General features: G+C 39.7%; 1 protein-coding gene across 6 annotated transcripts in view; it reads right to left on the minus strand.

Annotated features, from left to right (window-relative positions):
• enox2 (ecto-NOX disulfide-thiol exchanger 2) overlaps positions 1 to 18,021 on the minus strand; it is a 192,214-nt gene that overhangs the window by 160,448 nt on the left and 13,745 nt on the right. For 5 of the 6 annotated variants that reach the window (XM_084352690.1, XM_084352684.1, XM_084352688.1 and 2 more), the window contains exon 2: positions 17,182 to 17,277. The exons of the other annotated variant lie outside the window; for it this stretch is intronic. The gene's annotated coding sequence lies outside the window, so the exon portion shown is untranslated. The remainder of the gene's footprint in view (positions 1 to 17,181; positions 17,278 to 18,021) is intronic. 6 annotated transcript variants of the gene reach the window in all.

The raw sequence follows: 18,021 nt of genomic DNA on the forward strand, positions 1-18,021 counted from the left end.
CGGGCATGTGAAGGGGTAGATGGGGCTCAGCTCTCCCTGTCACAAGTACTTAAGTCAGGGAAGAAAGGAAGGAGGGCAGGCTGAAGCACGAGTATGGAGGGGAAAGGATGAGACGGGGAGGCTGATACTACAGGCGGACAACCTTGTCTTTAACTGGCTTCTCGGTTAGACCTGCAATAAAATATTAAACTCATATCTAGACAGAAATTACCCATGAAGGGAAAGTGGCAAAGAAATAAAAGTGATAGCTCATCTGAAGAGAATTACATTCCAAATATTTAAATTACAGACAAGCCTTCCCCAGTCACAATAGGAAACTGAGCTGTGAAAAAATATTTTGGAAACCTCTGATAACTCCTCAAACAAGCTGGCTTTCCTTGTAGCGAGGATGCCCATGACTGAAATGGTTTAAGGCAACCAAAGCACTCACTGACCTGAGGGGGGTGTTGCCTGGTATTACAACAAACATTGTGTGTGGGGGGGATGCTGTGAATCAATGACCACAGGGAGTGGAAATCATTCTGCACCGTGCAAAACATATAACGGTACTACAATTTTCTCACTGTAAGATCAGTCATCCTTTTTCCAAGCTAACATTTAAGTAAGCAAAAATAGGATTAATCGTCTGTGTCCTTAATTACTTGTCATGCAATTAAACCTGAGTGTGCAGCAGCTGTCTCACTTTTAGCAGATTTTTATTGCTGCCTGTTCCAGCACATGGACTGACTGTACTCTGCACAAAGAACTAAGGGAGAAATAAGGAGATGGGAAAACATTCAAAGTCCTTTGTCGACTGGCGCGTAAGTGTATGTATTCTATGTTGCTAGGATCCACAATTAAAAGGAATACAAATTTGGCTGTCACTCAAAGTAATAATGAAGTAATACTATCATGATGAGGCATCCTCATTCAGCTGGTTCATTGTGTTCTCTGCAGGCCCGGACCAGAGTGCAGAGCCTTTGATTGAAAAGCAGATGAGTCTGTTCTGTTCCTCAATGCAGGCTCCTCTCTTAACAGCTAATTACCTTGTCTCAACACCGAAGCCGCCTCTGATAAGAGGTATGAGCTGCTTAGGAGTAAAGAGAAACTGTGTAGTAGACTGACAATTAAACCTAGAGATAGATAGGGTTTTAGGATGCAGGATAAACTTTGGAAAGGAGGCTGCAATTTAATATGGCTGCAACTTATAATTGCTTGCATTATAAATTCATCTTCTGACAATCTTTTTATGATTAATTAGAATCTTTTTTTTTGTCTATAATTAGGGCGATATCAGATTTTCACTGGACGATTGTTTGTCCATCATCCATTGTAGCCAAAAAGATTTTGCGATTACGATTTTATCGTGACTCATAGAGATATTTTGAAAAATAAAATGGCAGTCAAATTCATCTCAACTTTGTTTATTGGGTGTTTTGTCTGTTTTTCGTCAAATAAATAGCTCTCAAATAAGAGTGTAGGGTGGTGGAGAGAGAGTCTGGGTAACCATAAATGTCTGTCGTTGGTTTTTGCACTGCAGTAGTAAATCAATGCCACATAGCAGATCCATGCCACAAACTGGCTAGCTAACAGTTAACCGTGACCGCAGCTTTTACTTCCTCTTTTTCTGTTGTATGGCGGATGAAAACTAGTGTTAACGTGCGTTACTGCCACCTGCTATAACAAAGCGAGAGCAGAAAGAAACAGAAAGGATTTAAGAGGCGCTGGAGTATTTACAGGATTTTATCACGTCTATTATTAACACAATGTCAATATTTCACTTTCTGAATATTGAGGTTTGTGTCAATACCGATTACCGGCAACACTTGAGCCAACAAATAAAGTAGTAATCTGTTTCAATACTAGAATTCACAACTTTTGAAAGAACAGCTGCATTTACTGAGGTCTACAGCAGACATCAACAACAATACCAAATTATTAAAATAATTAGCCAAAAACACAGCTTTCACACTTTTCTTGTATTTTTAACCAGGACATATAAACCTGGAATAACAGTATCTTAACACATGAACATTTGACAAACACCAAAACTTTTGCATCTACTGAATCTTTACTGCTTAGCCCTCAATATCTCTGCTTACATATATTATAGATTATCTTTCTAAGCCTCTGTAAAGCAGCAAGCTCTTACAATTAACATGTAAAGAAGCTGAGTATAAGCTATAAATGAAACAGTGGCACTAAATTATTAGATTGTTTAAAGCTGCTGCTATGGCACCAACAGTTGAACTTCCTCTGCACCATTTACTCTGCTGCAGTAATTCTCTCAACCAAACCTTGAGGCAAAGTAAAAAATAATTAATTGTGAGACACAGTGAATACCAATTCCCTCATATTGGCCAGCACCATTATCACAGTTGATTAAGCTACCTAAGGTCATTTACTTCATTGGTGGCAATGTGTCTACAATCCTAACCAGTCGGATCAGAGTGCTGACACTGAGGTTCACTGGGAGCCTGGGAGACTGACAAGCAACCCTTACAGACTGACACACTGGAGCAGGTTGTCTGCCCTACTGTCCACATGATGACAAGGCGGAGGGAACTACAGAACGTATGAGGGTGGAATTTTTAATTATAAACGGGTAAGCTTGTTTTAGCAAAACCTTGACATAAGTTATTAAAATTCAGAGCTGAGATAAAACATGTGCTCACAGTAGAGATTTCACCAGATAGGTTTCCTTGTTGGACTGATTCACAGGAGTCTGGGGGTGTAGATTCAAGTTATTCATACCAGGAGGAAGTTCGTAGTAGACACTCAAAGCTACTCTGCACTCCTATTGCATACTGCTGTTGGACTCATGATGGTAAACCAGCAGACACAAATCAATCAATACTCTGTTCCCTTGTTATACTTTAATGCTACCCAATCACCAAAACAGATATTGGCAATGTATGTTTCTGCAAACCACAGATGTGTTAAAAATGTGCATTTCTTGTATATGTTATACCTTTAGGTTTGTTTAGGTTCAATTTTCAATTTCATGGTGAGACAACGCCGTGCTAATGGTCTAGTTAGGTTTAGGCACACTTGGAAATGGAAATGGTTAGGAAAAGATGACCGTTTTGGTCACCATAAACGATCTTGTTTTGTCTTGTTTTTGTTGCCACAAACATGGCTGGAAATTGTCCCAAGGTCTCCTTAAACATATCCAGTGGTCTCACGCTTTGTAATGTCAAACAAAGTCGCTAGCGTAGGTCACTGGATTGACAGAGGCAGGAAGTGGGATGGAAAGGTCTGGTAGGCTCACTTCTTTCTAACTCCACAACCACAATGTTTTTTTGGTCATTTTCAAACTGGCGCTGACTCAAGTGATATTACTTCTTCAGGGAATTAATAGCTTTTCACACAGCTCCCTCTGGAGCCACAAAAGGCTTTATACATCCTTTTTTCACATAAACAGTAGTACTCTCCAAGACCTGTAAATACACTTTGACGTGTTAAATCAGTGGAATTCTCCTCATTTTTAAGGTTATGTTGGGAAACGAGTGGCATACTGTAATAGTACGAAAAACACTCAGATGTAAATGTAAATGCAGGTCACTGTACCTTAAGCTGTTTGAATGACCAAGCATCGCTGTTTTGCTGGAGAGGACGTTCATACAATACAAAGGAACTTGTTTTTTTTAGTTTGAACAAATGGCCAAGGCTGTATTTTTTATTTTTCAATGATAGTCAAAACCTTGTACATATCCTTTATGTACCTGTTTCTGTGTGGGAAGTTCAAGACAGAGCAGACAAAAAGCTCTCAATCCTCCAAGGAGACCTGCAGGTAAATGTATTACATTCCAATGTAGCCACCACAAATCAGAAACACAGCTACAAACAAAGTCAGGTTTCAGCCCTCTAATTTGTCATAAATCCACTGAACTCATCATGGGTGTAATCAAAAGTGGGACTAAAAGCTGTCACACTCAATAAAAAACGGACTAAAATACAAATTTAACAGCTCTGTGTGGTGTCCAGTATGCTGCACTGGTTGTCTTATACCATGGCACGCTACACAAAAAAAGTAGCTCCTACTACTCCTGTTTGTGATGCTGGATCAAATTACTATTGCCCGTTATCATGTAGCTTAAAAAAGCAATTAGTTGTATCTATATGACTTGAGCTCATAATGAGAGAAGCCCCATTGTCCTGCTACCTGTTTCCTCACATACTAAGCATACCCGAAACTCAGACGACTGCTCATCTCTGTCTGGCCCAATTGACTGATGGATTTCCAAACTCTGAATCAGCCAAAGCTATTAAGTGGTCTGCTGGAGCGTAATGACTTTACTGTTCCCAGAGTGCAACATCAGGCTCAGCAATTTCTGCCTGCTATTGTCTGGGGCCACTGTGACAAAGTTAATTTCTTGCCAGACAAGCACAAACACTTATGCCGACACACACAATAAATAAAAACGAAAAAGAAGAAGAAGAAAAAAAACTGGATGATCCGAATGGCTCCATTTTCTCTTTTTGCTTTTAGAAAATACTTTGGTCACATGAGGCGGCCCATGCCAAATGAGTTTCCTTCAAGGAATCAGAGTGAAATGCTTTCTCTCTTCAATGGCAAAGTAATATACCAATATTGTGTTGGAAACCACTGTGTAATACAATAACTACCTATAATGGATTACCATTCACTATCTCAGAGTAAGGACGTAACAGAAGGACCACACTTTATAGAAAAGTAAAGAAAACAGTCTGTGTAGATAAAAATCTTTTGCTTGTGGCTGTATAACTATTCCTTGCCATCTGTTCACCACGAAAGAATAAGCTGTGTAGTAAAAAGCTGTGTGGTTTTTTTTTTGGGGCCTGCAATATTCTTGGTCACATCCTAGTGTTGGGAGTTAAATCCACTCTTTATAATCGTGGTGACAGACTGGATTGGCCCATCAGGCATCTTGTGGCAGGTTGATTCAAGTTTGCCTGCCATGTTTTACCAAACAAAGCTTCCCAAATCCAGAGTTCTGGCTGTGGCTACATCCCACAAGGACCTGTGAGGGTGCATAAGGACACTGCAAATAGAAGATCTAGGAAGGCACTGGCTAGTGTGCCTGTCAACACAACTGTTGCTTTGCTATCATTCATTACTACAAAGAGTAGAAAAAATATTTCAATTATTTTTGTCCATATGGGCTGCAAGCAATGACAGCCAGGACAGACAGCTGCCAAGTATGAGATCACTGTTCAAGATAACATTTCAACATTTTTAAGTGCAAAACTCAATATCTTTTACAAAAACCAGAACATTTTCCAGACGTGTTAGTGACGACAGAAACAGCTAAGCCAAAACATGATCTTTTTCTAACCCTACTCAATTGTTTTTTAATGCCAAAACCAGACCATAAGCACATTCTTGTAGTTACGTGAAATTGAAGATTGAACATAAAGAGACGTAAAGTTTTAACATAAAGAAACTCAACATTTCAACATATCAAATGTGAAGTTGAACACATGGTTTGCAGAAACTTCACAAGTATGTTGACCAACCCAAGGTGACCACGAACACAAAGCAAACTTTCAACTCATGTCATTTGTGTCAGTTTGATCTTGCGATCATTTGTGATTATTCACATTACTTGTGCAAGTGGTTATTCACCCGATACAGCCAGAATACTTGACTGTGCATAACACCTGAAATTGGCTCTGCACCCTCTGCATCTCACACAAACATGAAAAAGATGCAAAATTCACATCTTTCGCACCACGTCATTCCCACATTTGCTGCGCCCAACTTAAATAGATGTGAATTTGCGCAAAATCTACGGCTCCACTTTCTGTAGGAACACACTACTGCGGTCCACACATGCTGGTCAAAGTCAACAATAAACAGGACTATAAATTCAGCTTTAAAAATCAGTTACACATAAAGTTTTTCTTTGAGGTTTCTTGACCTACTCATTGGAAATGAAATAAACATGACAAAAACCCTATGAAAAAAACCTGAAGCATGATTTCTAGCCATGTTACATGTACTTAATAATTAACCATTAATAACATGTCATAGTAAAACACCAGCGTAATTAGGCGGTTCATGTAATTGCAAAAAAATTCTTGCTGGTTATGTGTACAGCCTTTTGACCTTGGTGCCTGACAGAGCAATGTAAGCTCAGTCATTTCTTACACATAGTTTAACACATGATTACTATGTACTGCATAATCTGTCTACTGGTCTATATATGTTCGGTGTACCAGCCCTTAGAAAATGAGATCCAACTCAACAATACCACAATGTAAATTTAGCTAAAACAGACACATTTCCCACCAACTTCATGGATTCTTTGAGGAACAAAATGTTGTCTAATAAATACCTATAGTTTTAACACCTGTAACTTATACAAGCAACATATAAGATTAACTCAGAGGCTAAAAGTAAAGTATCTAACTAGAGCAAACTGTCAGGGGTTATTAGTGACATATCTTGTTTTCTCCCCTCCATTGTAGTGAGTGGGGTCTAGCTGCAATGCTTCTTTGTCTGGGGGCCTTATCTGGCTGTGAAGCGCCAAGCTCTGTGCTGCTGTCTCTATTGGCATGGTGATGGAGGCAAGGCCTGCCATCCCAGATAAACCTCCCTCTGTTCTCCCAGCAGCCCAGCAGGCTTCATGTTTGCTGCAGGTGTCAGAGAAAATGTCCCCATAGCCATTAGACTTAAGCGCTGCTGGTGACATGTTGGCACCTCTGATGGGAAACGACTGAAGATGGGGGAAAGTGATGACGGGGGAGATGGAGACAGACAACATAGGGACAAGGCAGAATGAGGAGCAAAAGTTGGACTGAGACGGCCACCAAAAAGTGCTGTAAAGCTAGGAAAGACTTATTTCTATAGCAATATTAGCTCAACAACCAGCACTTTACATGCTAAACAAATCTGCGTACTTAAAACCAGAGGCTGAAAAAAACAAATGCTAACGAAAACCCCTAAAAATTTCGCAGAGGAAGTCAAGCTTGATGAAATTGCATGTAATGGTCATTGTACACCATGAAGAAAGGTGTGGCAGACAGGTTGTAGTAACCACACAGTAATGACGGTTGTTCTTGCTGCTGCTCCAAAACTGTCACCGAGGGAAAATCCTTGTTATGCTGAATATACAGCAGCCAGTTGTTTCCAGGTGGCAGGAGATTGGATACAAGAAGGCGTAATTTGATGCACAAACCATTTAAAGAAGAGCTTGTAGCAGCTCAGAAACTGGGAAAAATGGGAATCAAAACAAATTTGGATTTGAGAAACAAGAGCAGAACTAATCCTGGAATTATTTTTAGTTTTGTTAGGAGGGTTGCAACTAATTATTATAGACATAATTGCTTGGTGTGCTACATATTTTTCAAATAATCAATCATCTTGTTGTTTGGTGACCTCTACAAATGTTTTGTTTTGTCTAACAGTCAGAAGGCCCAATAATATCCAGTTAACTAAAATGCTTAGACACGGAAAGTAGCTATTCTTTCTACTTTTTAAAAGCTAAAATCATTAAATGTTTGGCATTTCTGCTTGAAAAATGACTGAGAGTTTAATCAATTAATGCATTTAATTAAAATAGTTACTTTTCTTTCAATCATTTTATGGATTCACATTGCAGCCATAGTTTTTAGTCCATACTGTATTTCAGTAAAATATCAAGACCTAGGGTCATTTTACGTCACACTGTAATATGTTTCATATTATGCCTTCCTCATAAATGAAACATCAAGTGTCTCTTATGTATAAGAGATTTAAAAAAAAGTGTCTCTGAGGCCATCTTTTCATCAATATACAAGAACTAGCCCATCTGTGGGTGCTGAGGCCAATGTTAATGTGGGGACAAACAACCGCCATGCCACCTTGCCAGGCAGGGAGCAGGACACTCGACTGGCAGATTAGACCACCTGGCCCTGCCAGACTGTCAGCCTATTTATACTCAGGACAATAATTTACACCACGACTGCCCAGTAGCAGGAGAGCCAGGGGGAAGCAGCTCTGTGTGACGTTCCCATGGTGAAGAAAAAAAGAGCTGGTGTGATGACCTTCCACCTTCTTTTTCCCTGTGAGGCTTTCCCAGAGGAGTGAACTAATGACAATGTCCTGCTCTGCCCGTGTATGCCCCCTCATCCACCAGAAAAAAACTCCTCAATGTGTGAGAGTAATGCAAATAAATTACTGTTTTAACATGACCTGGATTTCTCGCAGGTTGTGTGAATATACCAACGGATTTGAAAGCACCTCATTAAAAATGACACTTGTGACATGAGACCAACTTGACTTAAAAAAAAACATATTCCTTCAACAAAAACTCTGGCCTATATTCTGTAGATGACGCACAGGACTGCAGAGAAGCATTTGATTACACTCATGTCAGAGTTAAATTTGCAACACTGTCAAAGTTGGTGTCTAACATCAAAAAAACGAAAGAAGTAACTTCACAAGATCAACCGAAATCTACACAGCACAAGCCGCAGCATATCACGTTTAATAGCTTATGAGTATACGTGTCATATCTGCTATGCAAAATCTGCCAAAATTCCAAAAGTAGTAATCTTTGCTATAGTATAAACCGCACTGCAATTAAACCAAGCAACGAGTTGTTTAAAGTCAAAACCCCCAAAGAGCTCTTTTTTTCTGCTCCTGCCGCGGCTGACATTTTCCCATTAGTGGCAAGCTCGTGTAATTTGGTGGCACCAATATTTCATTTCAGAGAGTGTTTCACACAGTAATGAACATGTCACCAAGTGGAATTAATGTGTCACTGTGTTTAACAGATCCAATAGAAGTAAAGAATTTGAATCACTCAGAAATTACACATCAGACCCATTATCACAGTTCATACAACCCCAGCGACAGTTTATTTTTCTGTTACTTAACCCGCAATGGTAAAAATATCTAATGTCAGTAAGTTTGCAAACTCACATCAAACGTTAACGCAATCTATTCTCAGTTATCTCACGATTATACAGTTTAGACCGATTACTGACTGTGATATTGTGATTAGAGAGGAAAAGAACAATTAGCAGGTTATCGGTGGAAGTATGCGAGTGCAAAATGCTGAACAAACAGCTTTTCTGTTATATGAATGCCAAAAAAAAAAACCTTTCAAGGGAAAAGCTGTAGCAGCATTTGCTTGATACAATCAAAAGAGCACACTCTTGAGATTCTGGATCTACACGCTATACACAACCTTGGGATTTAACCAGTCCCAATTTGTGGATAAGAACAATCGGCTGTCTCAGGAGTTTGATACAATCAAAGCAATATTTTCGAGCTGTGTTATTACTAAAGGCTGCGCACCCTATTCTTATTTTTACAAAAATGTATTGCCACAATTTTTCTCCTCAAGACAGAAAATGACAAACACCATCAGAAAGTTTTTGGTGTAAACCACTTAAAAACAACCAAATTAGATCAGATTTTGAAAGAAACTTTTTGATATTTTGGAAGCGATGTTTATTTGTTTTCTTGTCTGACAAACTCAAACAACAGAGGTTAAGACTGCCATTAATTGTGAATAAAATCTTTTTATAGCCGCACCAATTAAGACTCTGTAGTCGCCCAGTGGCTTGACCTGGAGAAGCGGAGCAAGGTTCAACTCTATGCAAATATCCTCCGACGTGCGGGAGCGATGACCTGGAAACAATTAATCATACTTGTTTTGATTGCCTCAGGAGACAAAAGCACAGCTCCTAGCAGCTGAACTGTTAGCTCCAACTAAAATATGAAACATGTGGTAAAAGGTGATTGTCACTGTTACTGGATTCCCCATTTAAAGGCGGTGATGGAATTTCAATTAAGTACCAGGACTTGAAAGCCATGCGTGGAGACACATAACTCTGGAAATGGTCGTTGTGAGCCAGTCCAGTGGCAAAGGGAGAAAATGTATGTTCAATCACAAGTACTGTATGTAAATGACATGTTTAAATAAACACACCCACAATCTTCAGGCTTGTGAGGGGAAAAAGAGAACTTGCTTCTTTGAGTCCACATGTATGAACAGCCAGTTTGATGAGAAGATCAATACCAATAAATTATCTCTCTGTTGAATATGAAACTACAGCCAGCAGCTGGTTAGCTCAACAGATTTTTCACCTTAACACAGACACGGCAAGCTTTCTCCCTGCTTCTAGTCTAGTCTAAGCCAGGCTAACCATCTAGCGACTTTTGTTTCATATTCACCGTGCAGACTTAAGAGTGGTATTGATCTTCTCATCTAACTCTTGACAAGAAAGCAAATAAGCATATTTCCCAAAATGGCCAACTATTGCTTAAACTGTGAAATTTCTCTCAAACATGCACAGAAAAACTTGTCAGGACTTTTCTTGACTGAAGGGGAGTCTGTGCTCACATTCCTCCCCCACCGAGCTCCACAAACCTCCCCTGATGACAGCATAACTTCGGTAGAGTTGCTCATTGTCACAAATACTCATTCAAACAACTCGATTCACAGATAATGCAAGTGCATTCAAATGTGTCGGTGTAGAGCAGAGAGCTGAAGTGTGTGTAGGTGCCACGACAGCCGTTTCAGCCTACTAGATATCCCAACTTCAGAACTCTTTTTGAAATTACAAAAGGCTGGAGGCAGAGATGAGTCGAAGATAATGCAATTAACTACCACCATCACAAAACTGCTGCTGCGGAAAATTCCAGAGAAAAAGACAATACAAATGTTCATGATGTGTTCTTTGAACCAAGTGGTGACTGCACAACGTTTTACATTTCCCACTTGTCATATTGTGCAGTTACAATATAGCCCAACAATTTTGGCACTAAACTTTCTGTCATATATACAAGGTCAGGTTTCACACTGCTCTGAATGGAAGACTTGCCATGTTTTTTATACTTCAAGACTATTTGACATTTATTGGTGCTCCAGGAACAGCACATCGAAGAAGTACAGGGCCACACCTATCTATCTGCTCAGTCTGTCTGTTCGTACCAAGGTGATTTACAGCAGCTATGACCGGGACTTTGATCTGGATCATATTTAGGAAGGAAATATCTTCTGGTTTTCCCTCTGATGTCTACCAGCTGCTCTGCGTGAACGCTCAGTGATTTACAGTTTCCTGATTGATAGATACATATTTCAAAAAGTAACATCCAAATGCTGCCAACTGTAACATTAGCTGCTATTAGCTAGTTAACTCAGTTAGCCCTGCAGCTAGCAGGCCTGACTATCGCTGCTGGGTCCTCCGACCCTGAAAGTCTACCCCTCACAGTAGTCAGAAGCTCCTGAGCAAACATTTCTCCCAGTCCTAGCAGAGTAAGCTAGCTAATAGGATAGTTAGCTGTAGTTGCTAACTGAGCTAACTAGCTGCATGGCTAACTCAGCTAACCTGCTGAGCAAGTAAAACTGTCTGTCCATCATGAAACTCTGTAAATTTGTAAATAAACTCTGTTATATTCTCGATAAATATGATCACATTTCACCAAAGTTAGTCAAAGAAGTTATGAAATTGTGTTTTCGTACAGTAATCAGTGACGCCCGGCCTCTTCCAGTCCAGTGCCCAATATTGCTATTCCACTGAGTGAAACAGCAAGAGGATGAGGCTGTACTTATTTTGCTGTCAAATCTGTGGGTGCTGCCCCCCAGAAGGTTTCTAGAAGTTTGTCCAATTAGAATAAAATGCGCTTTTACTAATGTTCAATGACCTGAGATTTATTATGTCTGTTCAAAATAGAGACACGACTTCATTAGCTTTCCTTATATACTGTTTTTTGAGTGACAGTTGTGAAAATGAGATTATTAGTTGATGTGAAAGGGGGCCGAGTATTCTAGCAATCACATCTGTTCTGCTCTCTGTAAGCAGAGAGGTGAAAGAGAAGTTAGTACTGAGCCTGGAAAACAGGTGGAGCTAATTTACTCTGTGTGTGTGTGTGTGTGTGTGTGTGTGTGTGTGTGTGTGTGTGTGTGTGTGTGTGTGTGTGTGTGTGTGAGTGTGTGTGTGCGTCAGATCACAAGAGAGCCGGTAAGAAAGACGGAGCGAGACAGACTCACACTTGGAGCAAAGGTGAGTGCTAATATTAGCTTGCTGCTGTGAATGACATGCTGGTTTGTGCGGAAGGTTAATAAAATGAACCGTAACAATAAAAAGATGTTTTAAAAAATACTCCTCTTCTGTCTGTGCATCTTTGCTCTAAAAGAAATCTGTTGAGGTTAAAGTAGTCACAGTTCTACCGTTTAATGAGTCTGTCACACCAGGCAGTATCGTATCATCTCCTTGGGGCAGAGTACTAAGATATTTTAGGGCTGCACCTATTATTTAGATTATTGATTAATTTGTTTATATGTTAAAATGTTTGTTTAGTCAATAAATTGTCAATTTAGTCACTAGTTGAGTTGCTGTTGGATGGAAAACTTGAAAACATAATGCCTCTGATCACAACTGTTGCAGGTGCGGAGGCATAATAAATTAATATAATGACACATTTTGATATAACAAGGTATGAATTAATGAATGAATGAATTTATTTATTTTGGTAAGATACATCTTGAGAGCCAAAGATTATTTCACCCAAATTTTCTCAGTCAATAACTGAAAAAGAAATAGGCTGAAGGCCTATATAAACCGAAGGATGACCCATTATAACAGCAATACCAAAGAAAGAAATACATTGTAAGGAGAAGCCATTTCAGAAAAGTTGTGTCTGTATTTCACCCTGTTATAACTTTCTAATGAAGGCCTCAAGCACTCAATGAAGCTCCAAATTCAAGTCAAAAAAGGTGTTGAAAATGAAAAATGTATCAGCATTCACAGCACAGAGCAGCAGACTTCAACTATTACACCTCAACGAATGCTTTCACCCTCTTACAGAAGAGTATTAAAGTGTAGACCTTGCAAAACAGACGGGGGATGGAAAACAGCAGTAGAACAAAAAAAATGTGCATAGCACTCAACAGAAAATGGCTCCATCAGTATGTCAAATTGGAAATTGACAGCGATTTGTCCTGGTCTGTAAAATGTCTGCACTAGTAACTGAATAACAGGTAATATCCTCTCCATTTCAGACAGACAGTAGTGTCTGGGTTGCTCTCAAATGTCAAATAGCTGTTCTCAGTAATAACCAGTAAGAGGTTGACGAACATTCCTCTGGCAAGCCTGCGTGAGTGTGTGCGGTCAAGTTGCTGAGTAAACTTCTCTTAGCAAAAATCTAAGACAACAGCATCAGTTTTTCAGAATATGATTTAGACGAAAGAGGACAGAGAAAGGCTCTTATCACATCTTACAGCTGGCAGTAGTGGGTGGTTTTAGAGACAGGATGACCAGAAGAAACTAAAACGAAAAATATCTTGTAGCGACAAAAGCATTCATGCTGTCATGCAAATCTCTCAGAACTAGCAGCACGAACAAACATCCCTGCTCTAATCCAATCTTCACCTTGAATGTTTGTTCCCAATAAGCTGCAGTGACGGACATTCTTCTGTGCCCAGTGAAAAACAGGAGCTTTGACCCATTTCCTTCCACGGTGGGTATTAAAAGTAGGGCATTATACTGTCTACTGAGTATCGCATGGAAATCTGGGTGTGTAAAATTAGAATGAGGACTTAATCAGCAACCAGCTAATACTGGAGTTCAGGATCCCAATTTCTTTACTATGGCCACATAAATCGCTCTGAAGTTGTAGTAAAGGCGGCGTGAGCTATATTAGAAATAATTGGCCTGGTGGAAAACTACAGAAAATCTTTTTTGTTTCTCTAAGACTCTGAAGGCATGACTGACCCACAGACGAAGAGACAGAATAAATGGAGGAACCTGAAGTCTGTTCAATGAAGCAAGTTCAACATACCAACGATGTCTCTTTGTTATCTGGCCTCACTAAGCCTAACAACTGCAGTCACACTATATGGTCACACGATAAGTCAACCCAGGTTTTCTACATCCAGCCATGTGTGCGTAGACAAGTCTACCGTCAGCAGAGCGGAATATATTATAAAGGAAGAGCAAACTTTAATATCGGACAAATCCAAGAAGTTCAACAAGTAAGTAAAACGGTTGCAGCTGCCAAATGCAGGAAACAGCTGCCCATAAAAATTGTGACTGTGTGAATGCACAATGTAAAGCAACAATATGTAACTTTCTGAAAAAAGATAATTGTTGAATCTCATCCTCAGGTTGTCAAATTGTGATGCTTTGGCATGGTGCCTTGGGCCTGTTGCCAACCCAAAGCGTCCATATTTGACAACCTGAGGATGAGACTCAACAATCAACTATCTGGATCAGCGTAGACTGCTGCTGGCGGGCTTCACTACAGCAGAATCACCATACTCACAATGTGGTTTTGTCCCACACTTCCGCTGATTGAATACAGGTTAGCATCCTACCAGTGTATAGCGTTCCTTGGATGTACAACAGCATGACTTCATAGGGTCAAACAGGCATAGTCAGGCATTGCTGTGTCTGTTTGATGCCACCTGAAAAGAATATTGTTCTTGTTTGTTGCTTTAATAGTAACGATAGACCGATTATCAGCCTGGCCGATTATCGGTGCCGATATTAAGCCGTTTTCAGATAATCGGTATTGTTGCTGTCTGATTGTTGATAAAATAAACTTATTTTAAATGCACTACTTTAAACAATATAAATCTACAAAGTAACTAGTATCCAAAGTTATATACATAAATAATAACTTCACTAATGTAGTGAGGTAGAAGTATAATGTACAGTACAGTACTTTCCCTCACTGGTTATTCTAAATTTTGACACCAAGATTTTTATTTTTTACTGCGAATGTACTATGTATCAGTCCCAAATATGGTTTATCGGTCTTTTTGATCACTAATTATTGTAATTATATCCGCCCTTATAGGCTTAAAATACCGGTGACCCTTCCATAAGTATACGGGTCGATATGACTATAATTCCATTTGTGTATTCTGATTAACTAATACGATGCTTAGATGTATTCTTATGGCGCGTTAAGTGTTTTTAATCTTTTTCTTTCAGCTGCAACCCTAACAACGTCAAACGGACTTACTGTAGGAGCAAATAAAAAATAAACACAGAAACAGTGCAGAAGGTACAAGGCTATAGTGCTTTCAGTCTCTATACAAAGGAGAAGAGAAAAAGGAAAAGAAAAGAAATGTCTCTGAACGCACTTGCCCTTTTTACCTTGTATCTGGTAAGAGATGCTCTCATGATCCGCGCACCAAGCTCAATGGGATCGTCTACGATTAGGATACGAATTGATCGGTCAGAAGGCCAAGCTTTCATACCCATCGATCTGTTATGTGCAGCATAAGTTACCATGGCGATGTACTACAGTTAGAAGTGGACCACTGTAACCCTGAAAATCTCAGGGTTAAACCTGAAGTTACCTCACTAAACTCAAATCCTGGTTCGCAGTCGAGGCCTCTGGGTAGGGGAACAGGAAAAGCATGCCAAAAAAGATAAGAGCTACGGCTGACCATGTCAGAGATTTGTGGGTAATATTAAGAGGAAAAGTAAATCTATTTTTAACACACATAATATAATCACAACACAATATAATCCACCAAGACATCACACTACAGCCAAGTACAATTGTCACTCTTTATTTTCGTGCGTAATACTGTGGAGTTCCCACTCAGCACAATTATGAATGAGAGTAACAATTCATACTGATGAGTCCTGCTTGAAACAGGTAGCAACAAGCATTGTTGACTCAAGCGCCTCTGCAAATGAGCTTGATTGTGTGTTTTGGACGAGAGCAGGAGTTGAGAATTGGCATTCGATTCACGGTCATTAACTGTGCAATGCTGCCAAAATGTTTTCCCTTCAAATCTCTGGTTGGTTTGTTAGATCACGGTCGGACACAGAGACCAAAATCTTTTGAAGTTCACAGGGAGTTAACACGTTTGAAGAAAATTAAAAAGGCAAATAAAAGAAAGAAGCATTTCTATTTTTAAAAAAAATGTATGCCAGGTTTGACTGCAGCATATTTTTTTAGAGCTAAATGCAGAAATTGGAGTATCATATGGTCCACATTTAAGCTGCAGCTCATGTAGGACAGTCTATACAGTCCATATGCAAATGCAATCCATATGGTCTCCACTGCATATGCCAGATCTGGAATGCACACCATATGCACTCAAAAGGTTGGAAAAAACTGTACTGTATAAAGGTATTATCCATTCTGTTGCAATTTAAATGCCAAATCCGTCTGATCAGTATAGATTATTGTTCAACCATCCTTTGTTTAAATAGGGTATGAATTTAAGAGATATTATGGTGATACACACCTTCAACTCCTACAGTAAAACAAAATAGATAGTTATGCCACGGACAGAAAAGTTCACTGCAGCATATGCAAATGAGCAATGAGTTTTAATTTGTGCATGTGCCCAAAAATGCAGGCACAGAATCAAGTTAGGGAAAACTATTTGACATGCAGCTCACATCTCCAGTAGTTAGTAGTTCTTAGGCAACAGGCAATTAGAGGAGATACTGCTGTTGGTATCTGCTGCCGAATCTGAAGGCCTATTCCAGTATTAATAGCATGAGAGGCGAGGAGCACCTGAGCCTCTGGGACGACAAAGAACAGTAGATATCCGGAAAGCAAAATACTTTAAGTGCTGCTTTACCCCCTTGTACTACTCTCCAGTGAAAGACGTTTACAAAACATAAAGACAACAAACAATAACTACATGACACTCCTGGTTAATGACAATTTACAGGTACAAGTGCCACCTTTGAACTGCCACCAAAAAGCAAGCAACAAAAGCTTCCACAGCAGAATGACAGCAGACAATTAAAAGGTGATCAAAGTGATTCAACCCAGGCAGGATTGAGGGTTTTTTTCTCCACCTTTTTTTTTTTTTGCAAGATACAAGGCTGATCAACACTTCGGACAGTTGTTTTGATAGGCTGAAATAACTATTGGAAAGTTTCAGAGGAACACAACACAATTGCAATTTCCAAAACATGTTTGCAAGGGTTCCTCGAGGAGGGAAATAGTCTAGGAGTTTTAACACAACTAATATTAGAGCGATGAAGCATTAAATCATCCATCTTTGCCCACTACATCTTAGCCATTCTCATTCTCAGGTGTGCATAAACTCAGTTATGGTCTTCTTTTTAAAAACCAAAAATTTGATAGTATCGGTTAGCTTATCACATCGACCATGAGAAGCAGGTAATTGGAAAAAGAAATCCATATTGTGCATCCCTAAAAAATACTACATAAGGCAGCTGTGCACCACTGTCTCATTCGAATTTGAAGAGCTAGGATCTTGCATGACATGGGAGTCATACCTGTGTTGTTGCAGTCATTGAAGAGATTCTCTTAAGCACCCGGCCAACTTGCTCTGGTGAACACGATGTTGCAGTAGTTTGGCTTCATCTTTGAGCCTGCAGAACACAAATGTAGAAAATGAAGTCCAATTGCTAAAAAGGAAAAAGCTGACTACATCCCTATCTTCGTGGATGTCTCTCAGCTTTCTTGCCATGGCGCTAAAGCAATCACCATTGAGACTGTTTTGTTAAAGCACATTTCAGGTTTGGATGCTAAAGCACAGCCTAAGGCAGCCTTCACACTGAATAGCACTGCTGCAAAAGCTCAAGCTTCACCACTCATTTCAATAAGATGGGGGATCAGCGGGGGATCCTGCTGCAGAGAAATCCTTCTAAACAGTTGGGTTTGGCCCTTTTTGTCACACAGCACAGTGTTAGGTAATTAAACAAAACACACTGTGTTGGCAAAATACATGCAAGTACTAGTATGAGGTATTCCACCTTGGAAATATATACATATATATTTACCATAAATATATGCCAGGCCAGCATTGAGATGGAAGAGGAAGTTATTACTGCAGTGATTAACTTTCCAGAGCTGTACAATCAAACCTCAGAGGGGTACAAGGACATAAACCGCTGTCTTGGCATTTTAAGCCTTCATCCTGGGCTTGTTCGTTTGTATTTCATTTTCTTTACCTGCGCCCTGTGGCAAAATGCCCACACTTACACAACCCCTTGCATTGTTTTTCCGTGGTGCTATTGTCCGTGTGAAGGCCTCTAATGCAGCACTGAACGCTTAAATGATGAGCAGACAATGCTTCAGTAATTCCCAGAACATTTGAATGAGGAAGAAAAACT

The sequence above is a fragment of the Pagrus pagrus genome (assembly GCF_965226575.1).
Source record: "Pagrus pagrus genome assembly, chromosome: 5".
Lineage (NCBI taxonomy): Eukaryota > Metazoa > Chordata > Actinopteri > Spariformes > Sparidae > Pagrus > Pagrus pagrus.